Genomic DNA, 18,896 nt, shown 5'->3' with positions numbered 1-18,896 from the left:
GAGCACGTTGGGTGGCAGGGTACCAAGCTTTCACTAATTTTTTTATTTCAGCAGGTGAATTAAAGAGAAAAGTATCTGAATTACGAGCAAGAATATTAGCAAAGAATAAAAGTAATGGTTTTTGTTTGAATTGGGAGGGGGCTAAACAAAAAAAGAGGGGGGTAACATACGGGTTTGTTAAAGTAAGTTTTTTAGATAAGCCGGTCACAATGACGGCACACCGGGCAATGTTTTTGTGTGACCATGATGAATTGAAATTCAAAACTGGCGCAGGTTATCATATAAGTCATCTTTGTCATAATCCTCTGTGCGTGAAAGTCGAGCACTTGACAATAGAAAGAGGAAGGGTCAATCAAAGTAGAAAAAGGTGCAATGCCAAGAAAGTCTGTGCAGGCCATGGCAACCGCCCTAAATGCATTTTTCCTGGTAAGCTATATGTTGAAGTTGAAAGAAAATATCATTATATTGAATTGACATTTGAAAGTTTTCTTACCGCGATGGCAACCTCTTGGATGTCTTGGTGGCTGGTTGGATCTTGAAGGATCGCCGAAAGTAGGAGTGGTCATAGTTTCTGCTGTTTGGGTCGAGACATTTCCACTCTGGTACAGGCGGTCTGTCTCGTCGTGCAACAGCCTTCTTGACAGCCTTCCTTCGCAAGTCCGGCATTGTTATCATCACATGTTTCTTGTAGTCACCACCCCTGGTTTTGTTTTTCTTTTTGGTGAAGTAATCTGTTGCCCTGATGTTTTTCAAAACACCAGCTAACTTCTGGTGTCTAGCACTCCGTTGGTACCTGACTGTGTACTGCCTGTTCATTGCAATTCTGTCCAGTGCTTTCATTGGGCGGCAACAAGTATCGACTTCGATGTTGAACCACTTTAGTTTCCGTCGCCCGCTCTCGGCTATGTTATGGTTCATTCTGTGGGCTGCTGAATGGATACGAGGGGTTGAGTTCCTGCTCCTGGTCACAATCTTAGGATCGCTGGCCGACAGACCTCGATTCTTGGACTCGACCCCCTGGGTTGTCACGCCAAGACTCAGCTGTTGCAACGCTCCTTTACTAAGGCATACCTCCAAAACGAGATGTACCAAGTTCTTGTCAATCACTGTCATTTTAAACTTGGGAATCTCACCGTAAGATGACCATCGTGTTGATTTGTGCCACCAAGAACCAGTTGTGCCTGAGCACAGTGAGAATTCGTTCTGTCGACAACCAGTGCAGTCACCACCATAGCAGTTCACAACACAGGCAACAGTGTCATACAGGTATCCCATGATCCTGTCAAGATCACCGTTGCAGCGCTTGAATAGAGATTGCAAAATCTTGGATGACCTTACCCTAAGATCATTCAGAAACGTTGTTTTTAACAGTGTTCTCTCCTCAGCAGTACGTCCCGGGAACATACCTTTACTGAATTCAGCTCTATGTCCTGCACGCGTCTGGGCTTGATGCAAATGTATAGAGTCAAGTTGATGCTTCACCGTGAACAAGCCGCCGAAGAGCTTTTTTGTTGCATCAGTTAACCCTTTGAATGAACTGGAATCACCATCTGTAGTCAAATGTTCTACATGTAGGCCCTGTTTCTCAAAAGTCTCGGCAAATGCAACCCCAAGATCATATTCTCTGAATGCATCTGCTTCAGGAAAGTTAGCCGTGCACTTCGAGTGTCGTTCGTCAACGTTTGTGCCAGTGGCACCACATTTAACTTCAAAACCTTTCGCCCGCATTGCAGCCCCTATCCAGCAGAGTTTTGTTTTAACCTCAATGTCAATGATTTTGTGTTCATCTGTCACATTTTCAACACATAATCCAGTCATTGTGCTCGCACAACGGCCCATCTTGTTCCTCGAAGTGAGGTGTAAACTATTATAGCGTCCATCAGCTTGGACATTGATTCCTGTGTCGTCCTGATTTCTTAGGCGCAGTATCCTTTTCAAGTTCTCGCGTATGTCTGCCATATCGGCCACATTCATTTTAACTGTTTCATCACCAACCTTATTTGCCTGCTTTTGCATGATACTCCTACAGGGGGGCGGGATTCCCATCATGCTCAGTATGTAACTCATACTCTCGTTGCCAATCATTGTGTCCTGCAACGCAATCTGTAATGCAACATTTGGAAGAGCGGCTTTTCGTCCGCGCTTGCCAGTGTCTATGTCCTCAAAAAGTTTATACAATTTCGAATAAAAACCACAGTTTTTACACACCACAGTGACTGAACAACACACCCCCTGCTTACGTACCTCTCCATATTTGAATATCGGCTGACAGTTCACGTGATATTCGCTATGGGCCCTGTTAACGTCGTTGAGCACATCCATCAGTTTGGTTGTCTGAACAACGAAACTCTCGTGATCATGCTCCATGGTCTCATCTGGTATCTCCATCTCATCATCAGTGTCTTCTTTCATGTTCAGCCGTAGTAAGTTGACATTCTTGGCAGTACGGTTATTAATATCCGGTATGTGTCTTTTGCCGTCGTGTCCCATCGTTGTGACCTGTCCGTACTCCTGGGGCGTGAGTCGTCTCCATGTGGGTTGTAGGCCTACTTCTCGTTCGTCGTCGCTCACCACCTCGACACCTCCACTCCGCACGTGTCCGCTCTTGAACATTGTTCTCATTGCTGCATTCGATGCCCTAGCACGCCTCGGAGAACCCCGTTTTCCTATCAATCTCCTCGCCTTTGTCCTCATCTTGTCTTGTCTTTTCGTATACTTGTCTTTCTTCGCTTAAAATCGTACTCCTAGGAGATGTCTATTTCGGGATGCTTCCTTCAACAGACTGAAAATACACAAGAAAGGACAAGAGATTACAAAAGGGTCGATGTTGATAGGACAATAGCGATGACAATGGTTGCTGTTGTGGAAGTGTCAGACTTGGATGTGACAGACAGGGAGATAACATATGGGTTAATCTTTTTCTCATTTCACACCTTACTAACAAGCTTTCCATGCTTATAATGCATCATATATTTGTTGTTTTTCAAATTTCAGACAAAGTTAATATTGTTCGATTTGAAATTTTGACATTTTCAGCATGATACCACTGTCACAACCTTGGAACATCCTTTAAAAAGACAACTTTTTTCCAAAAAATTGAAATTTTTGAATATTTCTCATGAATTAAAATTGTTTCAAATTCCTATTTCAGATTGACTGTAGACCACTGGTGATTTGTCGAAGATTCGGTACCATTCGATTAAGAATTCTACGAGTTAATGAGCTTAACTTGAAGACAGTCTGTAAACAATTTGAAGACGAAATATAAGGTAGGTTGTCCGTATCGGACAAAATTTTAAAACGTTAATAGCTCGCTCAAATCAAGTTCATTTTTGATGAAACTTGGTTATGTTAGTCAAGACATCTCAAATGCTTGGGAAAAGGCATATTTCATTGATATCTCAAGATTATCCCTCTTCATTGAGACAAGACCACTAATGAATATTCATAGGTTGGAGGGTCCAGGCCTATCTATTAGACGAGTGCATGTTTTTTACTCTCAAGTACATATTTGGAGAGGTATTGAAAAAATATTTGCTGTGGCAAGTCTACAGATATAAATAAATTGTTTGGTAAAAAAAATAATTTTGAATTTTGACAACCTGGCCATAGGGGGGGTGGTTCAAATTTGGAGTGAAAATGGCCGAAATGGGTAAAAATGTCCACTTGTGTCAAACTTGTCAATTTTAAAAAAAATTTCCGTGGTCAATCACCAATTTCCATCGCACCAGTTACTCGCAAGACTAACCCGTATATCATATCCGAATTTCAGTTTCACAGCTCCACGCATTCTTTAATGGCAGGCATTTTAAATAACTGGAAATGGCTTGGAAAATCAATTGTGGTCTTGTCTCCGATCCACGGCCAAGGGAAAATCAAGTCATCAAAAAAGTTAGATTTTTCGCATCAAATCAGAGTTATTAGTACTTTTCTGCTATGAAATAAGTCTTCAGACAATAAGCTATCATTTGAATAATGAAAAGTGCTGTTTTGATGGGGAAAATAGGGTTTTTTAAACCAAATAGCCGGGCACCGATCTTCCAAAATTAGCGATGGTTTCAAAACAGTCTCCCAGATATGGGGCAATCTCTTCATTATCATAATGGGATTTGGAGGCATGTTTACAGATTTTACAAGTTCGAGACCTGTAATACCTAAAACTCGCATAGATCCCCATAGATCCCCTCTATTTGTCGAGTTAGCGCCCCTGTAAGATCATGCATTTTCGGACACTAGAACGAAATCTTCCTGCGGATATCGCGGTTTCGGTGATGATTTAAGGAGAAACTGACTGTTCTTAGAGTTGTATGGGACAGAAATGAGTCATACTTCATGAATACATGAATATATTATGATATGGGCGGGCTTCTAAGTCAAAACAATAACAAACTCAACTGCATCTCTACTGTATATTGCGTAGTGCATTGCCTAGTGTATTTCGTAGTGTATTTTAGCGGAGACATTATTTCCGCACTTTGGCCACGTCAAACGTCTTTTTTATTCGTGGAAGTTAATCTGCTCTGTAAATTTTATTTTACACAGGAAGAATCCATACTAGGTATTGCAATATTTCATGTCTATTGGTGTTTTTGTGTACAGGAGCGCACCAGACAGTGAGACATGGAGGTTGTGTTCAGTGCTGGTGCTGTCAGTAGACTGAATCTGATTGGCCATAGCGATCACTAATATGGGTCGGGATCACGTGATGTGACGTCACCGCGGTATCCTCCTTGATTAATGCTTTTGGTATTTGATGTTGTTGGTCTGATGTCATTGGTGAAGAATGTCATGATTTCTGTCTCAAAAGGGAAATTTCGAGAAGGACACTACATGTATGCCATCTACTATACAGGGTGATAAAAAGACCTGTAATCCTGATAGAAGGGGTTAATACTAGTGTAACAAAATTTGTCTTTCACCTCTTCGTTCCATCTAGGACAACTCCTGGGTCCGTATTTTACATGCACCCGCTGTGCAGCAAGTACCTGTTTTCCAGGTCGGGATTTTGTATACAACCGGACCATTTTTACTGGAGCAAATTTTCGTGTTGGAAGTCTATTTTCATCAAAACTGCGCCAAGTTAGACTGTCAAGCTTTAGGGATACATTTGTCCTTGGGGGATCTATTGATTTAGAGCCTCCTGGTAAGTTGTTAAGTTGGTGAACGCTTGTATTTCACCATTTCTTAGGTTGCGATTTGCGACTTTCTGAAAGCTGTCCTCCGTGTTGGATGACGTCAGACCTCCACATTGTTTTGGATTGTCAGTGACGAACTTTGCAAAGTGTTTTAAATCAGGTAAATGTTGGTGTAAAAGTTATTTCAAAGGCATGATTTATTTCAAATTCATAAATATCTGTAGCATCTTTTGGTGTCATTTTCAAAGCTGTGACTTTTTGGAATCTCTTGTACTTTGGGCCTAAAGTTGGCACATGTTTCAAAACGTGTTTGTTTTGATCATTTCGAGGGTCTGTAGGGCTTGATTGCAGAATCCCTGACAAATGCTTCAAAGAGAGGTTTTGGTTAGGGTTAGCTATAGAACATTTTGGAAGTGATGGTCATTTTGTACGGGATCCTGCAGTAGTGCCGTCTGTAGTCCGTGGGTGACCCCCGTGGATTCTGTATAAAACCCTAATCGGCTGGAATCAGCTGGGCGTGAGAATAGATCGGGTGCTAGTAGGTACCCGAATCACAGGCCTAATCCCTTATCTGACCTGTTTTAGCATGGGAATGTTCATAAATCAACAATTTTCAAATCGCTGTGAAAAAATTACTATTCCAGGCTAATTCTTTGAATTGCAATAAAACGTTCATCATCTTAAACTTGCTAATTCACTCTTTCTTATGCTGCTTGCCGTTTTTGGCTCACCGTTAGGGGAGTCTATACGATAGCCCTGTGTCCGTCGTCGTCCGTATCCTGTGTGGCACGTTTCTTAACCGCTTGACCCAGAAAGTTCATACTTGGTGTGTGGGTACCCCAAGGCAAGACCTTCCTTCAGAATGAAAATCAGCGCAATTTGACTGCTGGTCTGCCATATAGGGGGCGCTCTTTGAAAACCTTTTTTTGTCAGTTTGAAGCTTATGGTTAAAGCTAGAGCGATGAAAATTTTATGGTGGGTGTATCTAATAAAGGTACATCACATATCACACGGGTTATTGATTTGACCTTCATTTCAAGGTCACAGAGGTCGAACTCTAAAATTTCTTTGATCATGGCACGTTTTTTTGCTATTGGTCATAGACTCTCCAAATTTGATATGTAGACACCTATTGGGCATCTCTACATGTTGACACAGATTTAGGTCAGTGTGACCTACTATTCAGGTATAAGTAGGTCAAGGTTAAAAAAGCCCATTTTCTTTATTCCAGCAGATTGAAGTTTGAAATGAAGTTTTAGAGGTCGGCCTGATATAGAGGTTTCGATATTAAATAGATTAATTTCTTTTCATATCACTAGGTGGCGGTATTGTGCAAAAATGTCAGTTGGCACATTGCCAGCAGTTTTGAATTTCGCGGTTCGAGGCAATCCGTCGGGGTATCCCATATGCGCAGTGTTGTACTGCGCCACTAGATCTGCATACTACAAGTATGGAAGACAGCCATTTTATGAATTTGAAGCGAGACGAAGAAGGAATTAAATCACCTTGAATAAATGCTAAAACTTAATCATACGCTCTGCGGATGAGGTCGTATGTGTTGATTACATTCTTGTGATTGGTTTGAGATGATTAGTTTGTCCTCATTGCCGGTTGTTTTAGAAAATTTTGACTGTGATTGGAAGGTAAAATGAGAAACTTGTCACACTGTTCTTCGGCTTGGAATGGGGATAGTCAATGCAGAGCCAGTTGGTACAAGCTGCCTTGCGAATCGGGGTGGCGTAATAATACTGTGAAAGAACAATAAAATGATGAATTGTAGCAGTGTGTGTCAGAAATTATGTGATTTCCATTGCATTTGACGATCCCAAAGTTTCGAGAGTATGGCAAAATGGCAGCTGCCGTCAGTGGAGATTAGCGTCAAGCCGGAACCTTTCGTTACAATGTGGGCTTTTAAACACAAGTTAATGGTTTATAATCACCCAGACGCTATTCATTAGGTAAACCTCTACTAAAAACACTTGCTTTAATTTTTGTAAACCTGTCACGAGTGCTTAAAAAGAACCATTTTTGTGATCGTTTTTCGTCGCTGTAGAAATGTACACAGTCAGAGTCAGTCAGTGTGTCAACACAACAACGGTGTTGGTATTCACATGAATCCATGATACACGGAGCTGAGACATGAATGTAAACATTTGCCTGTTGGGTCGGAGGAGTTCACCGTTACCGATCACTGCCCCAAGAAAGGTCATCTGAGCTGGTTGACTAAAGTAGATGATGATAATGATGAAAATGTAGCACTGCTGCAGCTGTCATCAGTGCTTTTATATAGGCCTAAGTAGTATAGTCGGATTCATAAACTTAAATGTCACTGCATGCCCTTTTAGGTCGCTGTGCAAAAACTATTGGGCGGATTTCTTCAAAGTTTGGTTTTTCTTGAATCTAATTTCAGGACCCAACTCAATTTCCAGGTTAGAGATTTGCAAATTATAAAGAAAAAAATTGGCCATTTTTGGGGAACTACAAAAAACACTTGCTTTAATTTTTGTAAACCTGTCACGAGTGCTTAAAAAGAAGAACCATTTTTGTGATCGTTTTTCGTCGCTGTAGAAATGTACACAGTCAGAGTCAGTCAGTGTGTCAACACAACAACGGTGTTGGTATACACATGAATCCATGATACTATGGGCCGTGAAAACCGCAAAAAATCTGTACATGTTTTTGTAAGCGGTCGTCGCTCGCGCAAACTTGTCTTGCATGTTTTTGTGAAAGAGGACGTCGGCGAACGCGGTCGTATATCAAAACAGACGTTGGGTGGCGCTCGCGCAAACTTCCCTCACATGTTTTTGTGAAAAAGGACGTCGGCGAACGCGGTCGTATAAAAAAACAGACGTTGGGTGGCGCTCGCGCAAACTTCCCTCACATGTTTTTGTGAAAGAGGACGTCGGCGAACGCGGTCGTATAAAAAAACAGACGTTGAGTGGCGCTCGCGCAAACTTCCTGATGCCAGATCCCGATTCCGCTTTTTCTTTAAACCCAAGGAACGGCAGCTAAAACAAACATGGCGTCCAGTACTTTTGCTGGACGCATACTAAGATCGTTTTCTTGTGATAATTATTCAAAAACTAGGTTTGCAAACTCCACCAAACTTCTAAATCTTGTTTATTGAAAGTGTTTTAGGAGCTTGAAAACATTTTTAACCATATACACCCTATTATTTCGCGTTGGACGCCACTGGTCGCCACTGGACGCTAAATAGGATGACCCGTCTCGAGCGCCACCCAACGTCTGTTTTTTTATACGACCGCGTTCGCCGACGTCCTCTTTCACAAAAACATGTGAGAGAAGTTTGCGCGAACGCCACCCAACGTCTGTTTTGATATACGACCGCGTTCTCCGACGTCCTCTTTCACAAAAACATGTGAGGGAAGTTTGCGCGAGCGCCACCTAACGTCTGTTTTGATATACGACCGCGTTCTCCGACGTCCTCTTTCACAAAAACACGCAAGACAAGTTTGCGCGAGCGACGACCGCTTACAAAAACATGTACAGATTTTTTGCGGTTTTCACGGCCCATATGATACACGGAGCTGAGACACGAATGTAAACATTTGCCTGTTGGGTCGGAAGGAGTTCACCGTTACCGATCACTGCCCCAAGAAAGGTCATCTGAGCTGGTTGACTAAAGTAGATGATGATAATGATGAAAATGTAGCACTGCTGCAGCTGTCATCAGTGCTTTTATATAGGCCTAAGTAGTATAGTCGGATTCATAAGTAAATGTCACTGACTGCCCTTTTGGGTCGCTGTGCAAAAACTATTGGGCCGATTTCTTCAAAGTTTGGTTTTTCTTGAATCTAATTTCAGGACCCAACACAATTTCCAGGTTAGAGATTAGCAAATTATAAAGAAAAAAAATGGCCATTTTTGGGGAATCTGGAGGGCCCGATTTTTTTGATGGATAGTTCTAAATGAAACTTGGCAGCTTTAAAGATACACACGAAAAAAAATTAACCTGAACATTTTAGCAAAATGCATCCAGAAATAAGCAGTACAGAGGAGAAAATGTCAAAATCAATACACTACGTCAATGTACACCAATACATACAAAAATTTTTTTTTCGTAACCATGGTTACTGAAATATAAAAATCCTCTTGGGTCCCGAAATTAGATTCAAGAAAAACCAAACTTTGAAGAAATCGGCCCAGTAGTTTTTGCGCAGCGGCCCAAAAGGGCAGTGACATTTACTTATGAATCCGACTATAGGGCTGTCTTGTAACTATGTTATTGTCTCAAAAATGAATACAAACTGCTACCTAGTTACTCAGTACATCATATTCTATACTGTGCATTCCTTGCTTCAATTGTTCTTGTATCATATTTTTCAACATTTCTCTCTAATCGCAAGCCGAGGATAAATACTCCTTTCTAGATAGCGTAATCACACGCAATTCCACAGGTACATCCCATTCATTTGAAATTTCGGCCAATGCCAGCAGGTTTTATAAAATGTAAATGCGCTGTTTATTTTCAATAGTCACTGAATAGCTAAGACACATGTAAACCCGTCTTAATTGGCCAGAAAACATCTCTCAGCTTCTCCCACAAATATCGATTCACTTATTTCAACGTCAGTAACATGTGCACGCGGAAAACAATACGACTAACTCCATTTTTTAAAGACAAACTACACCATCCCACAACTATTGCATGATTAACCCCTAACAATGACAAGTTCTTCCTCATACTCTCCCTTTCATATCGACAGGTGAGCACAATGGCCCTGGCCATTTCATTAAATGCACCATACCGTTAGTGAGAAAACACAAGTGAAAGTTGGACCACTTTGGCTTGTTTTAAACAAATCTAAGATTTTGGCCGCTTAACCAAGCCCAACTATTCACACAACGTGCTGGCGCTGTTTCACCATTCAATTAAATCAAATAAAACCTAGACAGAAAGTTAGCCACAGTTATGACGAATCCATCGATATGCATTTCATCTGTAGAAAACTTTTAAATTCATTTGAAAATGAGAGTTTAAAATTTCAATCTCAAAATTTTCAACGAGGTACTGTCACACTGTGGTGGTATTTAGTATCGTTGGAAAGGTTAAACTTCGTAAAATATTTTTAATCAAATGAACAAATCATTCACCCATGTGCGAAACGGCGCCTCGCAATAAGTCGTAGTTCCACCTATCATAAAACCCAGTGTTTTTTCAAGACCCGTGTCTTCGCCGTGTGTCAAAAAACCCGGGGCGCACTTACACCTATCAGTGGTGCTAGATAATGGTTAATAGCCCCGGCGACAGGTGCGCTGTAGGTAGGGAGCTCTCCTGTGTTTCTTTCCCGTTGGAGGGGAATTTCACATGCGCAATACCGAGGCAACTACACCGCGCCATCTGTCGCCGGGTCTTCGAGCTTGCAATTGCCGTGGCTATTCAGATTCCACCTATCAAAAAACCCGTGTTGAACATGGGGCTAATAGACACAGGGATTTGACACACGGGTCTTTTTAGACACGGCAATTCATAGGTGTTAGCGCAAAAGACACGGGGATTTGATAGGTGGAAGTACGACTATAGTTTGCATAGCTCTCTGCACAATCTCAACAATGGAGCCCTAAGTAAACAATGCCGAATTTTCTGCTGGACAAAGTGATCAATTTCGTCGATATCAAGATATTTTTTTGGAAATAAGTAAGTACACATGGTTTCTCAACATATCTACCATCCTTGTATCGTATTGAATAAGTGTTTTGTTGATAAGTTTCATTATAATTTGATGTTTTATAATTGCTGTTTGAAAGTCTTTTTCAAACCCACCCGCTTCAATTGATCCCGACCTGCAAATAATGTGATGGTTATGTTGGAATTCGAGGCGGATTTCATCATGATGAACGAGTTCAATTAGGGTACCTCAAAAATAAATAGTTGTAAACTGCATATGTGTGAAAGCTGTTCACAAGTGGTTTGGGTGACATATGTGCCCTAGTTTTTGCAATACTTGTCATTGAAAAAATAATTTTCTGTCGATTCAAAGTTTTTCAAAATGGCCGACTTGAAAAAGCAGTGTTTATCCAACCTCGCTTCCAGTGTACAGTGCACCCGTGCCTGTACATAACTCTGTACATTTAAGATCCTGGGATATCATATTACAGGTTATTGATTTATTTTGCAATATCATATTCCTGTTAGTTAGTTTTGGTCTAGTTTTGCCATGTATTTTTATACGTTTATTTATTTTTCAGGTGATGAAACCCAAGCTTTGCTCGAATCGGTGTTCCTGAAGGAGGGCAGATGTCGTCGACCAAGCCTGCCGTCCATAGACGGAAAAGCGGTGACACAACGCCTAATCCTGCAGATATTTGCCGTGAAAGAGGCATCCGGGAGAACATAGAAGGATACAGAGACGTGGATGTCGAAGATATTTCCGCAGTACCCAAGGAAGAGTTTTCGGCAGCTTGTTATCCGGGTGTGTGCGGGAATTCTGAAATGTAAAACGAGAGACGATAGAGATGCATTTTATGCTACAACGCTGAACTTGAACTATGTCGGTCCAGAATGTGACAAAGCCGGACTCGGATGGTCAGATCTACTTGATTTGACTACTGCTCCATGTGATCGACTTCAACCAGTGTTAACGAATGGTTTGTTGCTAGAACTGGACAGCTTTTGTTCTCATGATCTCCAACTGATTCTAGAAACATTGTTTCCTGAATTTTCTTGCGCTAGAGATCGAACACTGCTGAAGAAACAAATCCGTGAAAGCACTCGGAGGAAAAAGACTTTAGCGAAATCGAAGTCCAAGAATTCGAATGCTGCCACTGTGTTTTGTGGTCAGCCAGTGGTACCAATTTGTGTTCTTGCCTTTCCGCCTGTGTTTCCAGTAGCAGATGCTGCTTCGTTGCTGAGCGAGGAAGTGGGAGTTTGTGTACCCCAAATTCAAATTGGGAAGGGTGCTCCTGACTCTGCTGATTGTGGCAGTTGGAATCAGCAAAAAGCTAGCACGTCATGTGATGCTGCTGCATTTAGTAACTTAAAAACTGAACTGGCTGATTGTAAAAAAGTTGAAGAAGCGCACAGACTGCTAATTGATAAACTGAAAGACGATTTCAAAAAGCAAATTGGTGTGGTTTCAAGGTTTAAGGAACGTGCAGAACATTTAAGTGGTGCATTGAGCGAAAAATCAGAACAGTTAGAATCATCAAAGGAACAGCTGAAGGATGCGAAAAGTAGGAAACAATACATTCGAAATGGGAGAAGGAAAAAATACCTGGAAGAGAAGGAACTGAACTTGATCCATAAATCGCTTGTAAACGCAAATTCCAAGAACAGTAAACTCAAAAAATCGGGAAAGGCCTTAGAATCGCAAGTTGCCAGTCAGAAATTGACAATAAAAACATTGAAAAAGGACAAACAGAGACTCAAAAAGGATATCTCCTCATTGAAATGTGAATGTGGAGAGCTCGAGTCTGAACTGATTGACATAAGGTCTGAAAGTGTGACAACTAGGGATGGCTATCAATTTACAGAGGCCATTGAGAAGTGTGTTATGGAGGTGGTCGGTGAGTTGGAAGTGTCCTCTGAAAAATGTTCGAAAATAATACAAGCTGTAGCTTTTTGGGTATTTGAGAAAGAAATACCACTCAAACAACTTCCTTCTGCTGATACTGTAACGAACATGGTTGATAGAGCTCAGGTTTTGAGCAAAATGCAGGTTGCTGAGGGCGTCTTAGATTCAAATCGGTGGAATTTCCACAGTGATGGTACTACGAGAGATCGTAGAAAGATCATGGGTCAGCAGATTGCTCTAGATAGTGGTAAAATTATGTCCGCTGGATTTTCACCCATTGCGGTTGAAGATCAGGTTACCCTCCTTGATAATGCCATAGCGTTGATGGAAGAACTTGTTGATGCTATTGTGTCAGAATCTGGCTTCAATTCTGAAAATGAAAAAGAGCAGTTCTACAAATCTATGTTAAGAAAAATGTTTGGTACCATGTCTGATAGGGCAAGTGTAAACAAGGCGTTTAATGAACAATTAAATGAACACAGACAAGAGTTCATCGGTGATGAGACTATATTACATTTTCTGTTTTGTAATGCGCATTTTCTTCTGGGCCTTTCTTCAGCTTGTGAGATGAAACTGAAGGAAATTGAAACCGGGTTGTGTGAGATGTTAGGGCGTAAACTAGGCCGGGATGCGGAACCAAGGTTTAGGAGTTATGTGAGTGCCTCTGAATCAAGTGTTTCCCGGTTCATTAGACTTGGTTGTGAGGTCTTGGGTCCGAGGGGGATGAGAAAAATGGTTGTAGGGCGGATTGGGAAGCATACTGCCAGGAAATGCTGGGGATTACCGTATTTTGCTGCGTATAAAACACACCGGGGTATAAAGCGCACCCATTGAGTCCGTAGACAAAATCCAGACATAAGGCGCACCTACGTTTAACACGCAGTACATTTTACATACTACAGGTATACACTACATAATAACTTCTGAGATGCCCCCTGCCTATCTTTCCTTCGTAAAAGCCTCGCTTTGATGTTAAATCATGGCGGCACACGATCAGCTGATTTATCGATTTGGATTTATCTCGCATCTACGCTCTGAATATTGCCGCTAAGGACCCTCAAAAACATTTATAGAAGTAACTGAAATGATAATGAGGATACTAATATGTCTTGCGTACAGAACAGGCGAGTTAGCATCGGTGAACTATGCAAAGTGCATCGATATTCCCGATTTTTCTTTCGTGCAAAAATATAAAATGCGCCGACTTGGTTGCGAGCCAAAAAAGCCGTCAAAAGAAATGAGTTGATGGAAAAAATCTTGTGATCATTTGGTGGCTTCCTAGGGCTAGGCCATAGATAACACACACCTTCGTATAACGCGCACCCCCCGATTTTAGGGCTTTCTTGGGTCAAAAAGCTGCGCCTTATACGCAGCAAAATACGGTATGTCCAAAATACAGAGCTTTCGAATGAATAGATTATATACAATACATACATACAAATAGCATTTATATAGCGCAAAATCCAATTAGAAAAATTGCTCAGCTGCGCTTAACAAAAACACTGTTCAAATAGTTTGGTTTTTAATCTTCTTTTGAACTCGCTGACGGTGGAGCTGTTGCGGGTGTTAGTGTCCAGCGAGTTCCATAATTTGCTGGCATAAACTGTAAAGCTTCTGCCACCAAATGTCTCAAGGCGATACCTGGGAGTCACCAACAACTCTTGGTTATCCGATCTCAGGGATCGCCCTGGGACATACGATGGCAGGATGTCCGAGATATATGATGGAGCCATGTTGTTTTTGGCTTTGAACACCATGAGTAAAACCTTGAAATCGATACGATATGGTATCGGAAGCCAGTGGAGAGTTCTCAAAACGGGTGTTATGTGCTCACGTAGTGGAGTCCTTGTAATTATTCTTGCTGCACGGCTCTGCACTAGTTGTAATTTGTGCAGGAGTTGCTCATCAACCCCAGCTAACAGACTATTTCCGTAGTCCAAACGAGACATCACCAGTGAGTGCACTAGCTCTTTCGTTGCTGCAGTTGTAAGGAGCTTGCGAGCGCGACCAATAATGCGCAAGTGGTAAGTTGCAGATTTGATGATGTAGTTTATGTGTGATGCCATAGAAAGAGTTTGATCAAAATACACTCCGAGGTTCCGCACAGGGCCACTGGACGGAGTGACCTGGACGCCAGCGACTACAAGTGATTTAACGTTCAGTGAATCGATTACTCTCTGTGAGCCAAAGAGTTCGATCTCTGTTTTAGAAGGATTTCCTTTGAGCTTGTTAACAGTAAGCCAGTCATGAATATCAACGAGACAGATCTCGAGGTCGATGATCCTTGAAGCGGCCTGAGTGACAGGAAGTGCTACATACAACTGATTGTCATCCGCGTATCCGTGCCTAGGGGTGCCAAAACCATCGATAAGGGGACCAAGTGGCAGGATGTAGACCAGGAAAAGGATGGGGCCTAATACTGACCCCTGTGGTACGCCATAATTGAGTGTTTGAGGCGCTGATCTCTTTCCGCTGATACACACATGTTGCGTCCTCCCCGCCAGATATGAACGAAACCACTTTAGCGGGATACCGTTGATACCAAGGAGATTTTGTAGACGCGAGAGGAGACCTTCGTGGTCGACCGTGTCGAACGCGGCACTGAGATCTAGTAACACTAATACAGCTGCACCATGTTTATCAACCATGTTGCGAATATCGTTCTGGACCCTCAGTAATGCCGATTCAGTACTATGCTTAGCCTTGTAGGCTGATTGGAAGGCATCGTGAAGGTTGTGAGTGTCCATGTACGTATTCAACCGGGCTGCAATAACAAGTTCAAGTACCTTTGACAAAAAGGATAAGTTGCTAACTGGTCGATAGTTTTGTAAGATTTCAGGATCGAGTGACGGCTTTTTTAGTAGGGGTGACACTAGAGCAATTTTCATCTGCTCGGGCACGTCACCACTTTTCATCGAAGAATTGACAATGTCCCTTATCACCTCTACAACCTCGGGGAGCGTTGCTTTAATCATCCAGGTAGGAAGTGGATCCAACGGGCATGATTTCGTGGGCGATTTCTTCATAACACTGGAGAGTTCATCACAGGTGACAGGCTCAAAAACGGTAAACGAATGGTTCTTGGTGGCGAGTACTGCATTATCCACAACATCCTTGTCGACGGTAGGTAACCCCGAGCGGATTTTCTTCACTTTGTCATGAAAGAAGTTGGCAAACTTGTCAGCCAGTTCCCTTTGGTCCGAGTGCTGTGGAAGTTTTACTTCACGACTAGTGTGGAGAATGTTCTGAAAGAGTTTTTGCCTCTCTCTCAGGTTACCGTCCGCCTCTTCAATCCGCCTGTTGAAGTAAGCGGATTTAGTGGAGTCGATCAACATGTTGAAGGTGTTACGTGCCTGCTGGTATATTTCCTTGTGTACAGTAAGCCCACTTTTTCTCCATAGTTTTTCAGCCTTCCTTTTCTTGGTCTTGACTCCATGAACCTCAGGCGAGAACCAGGGTTGCGATGGCCGGACAGTGACAGTCTTGGCTTTTTCCGGAGCGTGTTGGTCAAGGAGATCCCTTAGTCCAGTGTGGAACGCTGAGCACAGAGAGTCCAGGTCGGAGTCAGCTGCGGGCCACTCCATTTCGGAAATGTCCTTTGTCAGTGAGTTCAGATCAATGTCCCGAAGTTTTCGCGTCATCACAGTGACACGCTTTGGGGATGGCTTTGGATGGGACACATTGACTACGACTAAGTTGTGATCTAAAATCATGTCCCCTTGCACCAGACTAGAAATGATGTCACTGTCACTGCGAGGAGTTCAAGAAAGCGTCGAGGCGCCGACTCACTTGGGACATCGAGATGAAAGTTGATATCCCCAGTTATGAGAAGATCACCATGACTCGTGGCAAAGCTCTGGAGAGTAGGAGTAAACTCCTCGAAGAATAACGGAATTGATAGTTTGTTCTTCGTTGATGGCGGTGGTCGGTACACGACAACTACTCTGAGACACTTGGCTCCTAGGGAAAACACTATTTCACAGGTTTCAAAACTAGTGGCACTCTGGGTCGAAGAGGAAGATGACACAACCATGTTGGACTTGTAGAGTACAGCGACTCCACCCCAGCCTTTGTTTCCTCTGCGGGGAACACTGAAGAGTTTATACCCTTATATGGCCAGGGCTTTGAGGAAATACTCATCTTTGGCCTTGGAAGTTACCCAGGTCTCAGTAAAAGTAAAAATGTCAATGTCAAATTCAATGATAATGTCATGAATCTGGTCCACTTTATTTCTGATGGATTGGGCATTCAAAATGCCAACAGTGAGTCCTGATTTTGATCGGTTTCTCTTAATCCTCCCGGCTTTCATTCGAACACCAGCTCTCTTTCCCCTATGGGTTCGTTTCGTTGGTCTTGGAAGAATAACTCTCTTTGTTGCAAAGTCCAATGTTGTTATCCAGGATTGATCGGAAATGTGATTCCTGTTGGACATACTCCACAGATAATCCCTTGAGTAGGTGGTTATATGCATGTCTGAAACTGGTGTGTACAATCCATATGCATTAGCACTGCTATACAAATGTGTGTACATACATGTACACAGCAATGGCACCAGGGCCCACAGGAGAGTTGAAAAAGTTTTGGCCATCCGTGTATAATTCCAATGAAGTCCCACTCGATAGCAAAAGTGTTCAAAGTGCTCCATGGGCATTCATAAGAAGATTGAAACTGATGAAAAGGAAATCCAACACTATATGATTCGAAAAACAGTGATTTTGTTGGGAGCTGTTTTGGCAGGCAGCTACAAGCGCACACACCACATTCCAGATTCAATAATTTTTTGAGGGGGCAGCAGCATTATACCATCACAGTCAGTCTATTGTAAATTTCTTGAAGGATTTTAAATCGGATGGCAATGGAAAATTGCAGAGTGTATATTTTGATGCAAAATGTGCCGAGTTAATGGCACTTGTTCGGGCTATAGGTATTGTTTTTGTGAAGGTCACAGGACCATTTTGGCAGTTGTTAGAGAGCCAGACGGGAGTATGTAGACTTATACAAATATGGGAGCATCCATTAAGTACGTACGCACTGAGGGGGGAGGGGGGGTCTATGAAATCCGTACACTATGCGTACAGGGGGGGGGGAGGGGGGGTTAATGGTCTTGCGTACGTACGCAACCCAAGAACCATTTTTTGAACAAATAAAAAATAAATAAATATTATCATAATAATCTTCTCCTCTTTCTTATTTTTATTTGGATAATCATACTTGTTCTTCCAAGATGTGTGAACTTATACGCTTCTGGGTTCGGATGTTACCCGACTAGCCTACAATGTTTTAGCAATTTCCAGCGCCGTTAAATTTCCCGGTAATGCGTGTCGCTGTCCAAGAAAAATTGCGCAGTCGACTTGCCAATATGACGCCAATCCGATTGTGGCGCCACAATGTAGTAAAATCAGGTACTATGTCTGTTCGTCTGCTAGGGAATTCAAGGTTCTCTAGGCGTACGCTCGTAGAGGGGGGAGGGGGGTATGAGGCAATGCGTACAATGTGCATACAGGGGGGAGGGGGGGGTCTCAAAATTGGCATTTTCATGCGTACGTACTTAATGGACGCTCCCTTTGTTCAAGGCATGCTTGCCCATTTCAAGCGGTGGGAGATAGATGCTACCGACTTGCTTGATCCTGACCACCCTGGTATTTTTGAAGATTTTGTTACCAAGCCTGGTGTTGTCCAGGAATCTTAGTTTGTAAGTGTCCCTGGTGTGTTGCAAAATATAACAAAGAACGCTCTCCAGACCTTGATGGGCTCATTTATAGTGGTGACTGAACGGCAGTTGGCCGATTTTATAGATGGTCCGTATAGCAAAGAGCCAGAGCAAAACCTTCGTGTCCAAATGAAGCATTGTCGTTTGACAAATTTAGTATCTGAAAATCACTTTGGGGATCTTGATTTTAGCCAGCACAGATGCCGAAATGCATCACTTCATTACCACTCGGGCATACAGATGATAAAACAAAATTCCACGGTGTCTGTTTGGCTGAAATCAAAACCGCCCAGTGATCAAACTAAACTCCTGTTGGAAGCTCGAAAGAAGAGCAAGGCGTTGCGGTTAAAGCATCGCCAAGGTGAAAAGATGGTGTTGGTGAAACTAAAAGAGCGTCTCGAAAAAAAAATAGACTTGAGCAAGAAAAGGCGGCAGCAAGGGACCGGGCCAAAAAAGAAATTGTTCAGAATGTAAAAAAAATGGTGGCCCATGTTCAAATGTTGCAGATGTAGATCA

The 18,896-nt window shown here is 42.4% G+C and overlaps 1 long non-coding RNA gene across 1 annotated transcript in view; it reads left to right on the top strand.

Annotated features, from left to right (window-relative positions):
- Positions 1-5,964, top strand: part of LOC135497896 (uncharacterized) — a 37,630-nt gene extending 31,666 nt beyond the window's left edge. The window contains exons 9-10 of the long non-coding RNA XR_010448967.1: positions 3,152-3,269; positions 3,773-5,964. This is a non-coding gene — a long non-coding RNA (uncharacterized LOC135497896). The remainder of the gene's footprint in view (positions 1-3,151; positions 3,270-3,772) is intronic.
- The last annotated feature ends 12,932 nt before the right edge of the window (positions 5,965-18,896 follow it).

The sequence above is a fragment of the Lineus longissimus genome, chromosome 13 (assembly GCF_910592395.1).
Source record: "Lineus longissimus chromosome 13, tnLinLong1.2, whole genome shotgun sequence".
NCBI lineage: Eukaryota > Metazoa > Nemertea > Pilidiophora > Heteronemertea > Lineidae > Lineus > Lineus longissimus.
Note: the sequence above shows the minus strand (reverse complement) of the source record. Positions and strands in the feature narration are given on the sequence as shown.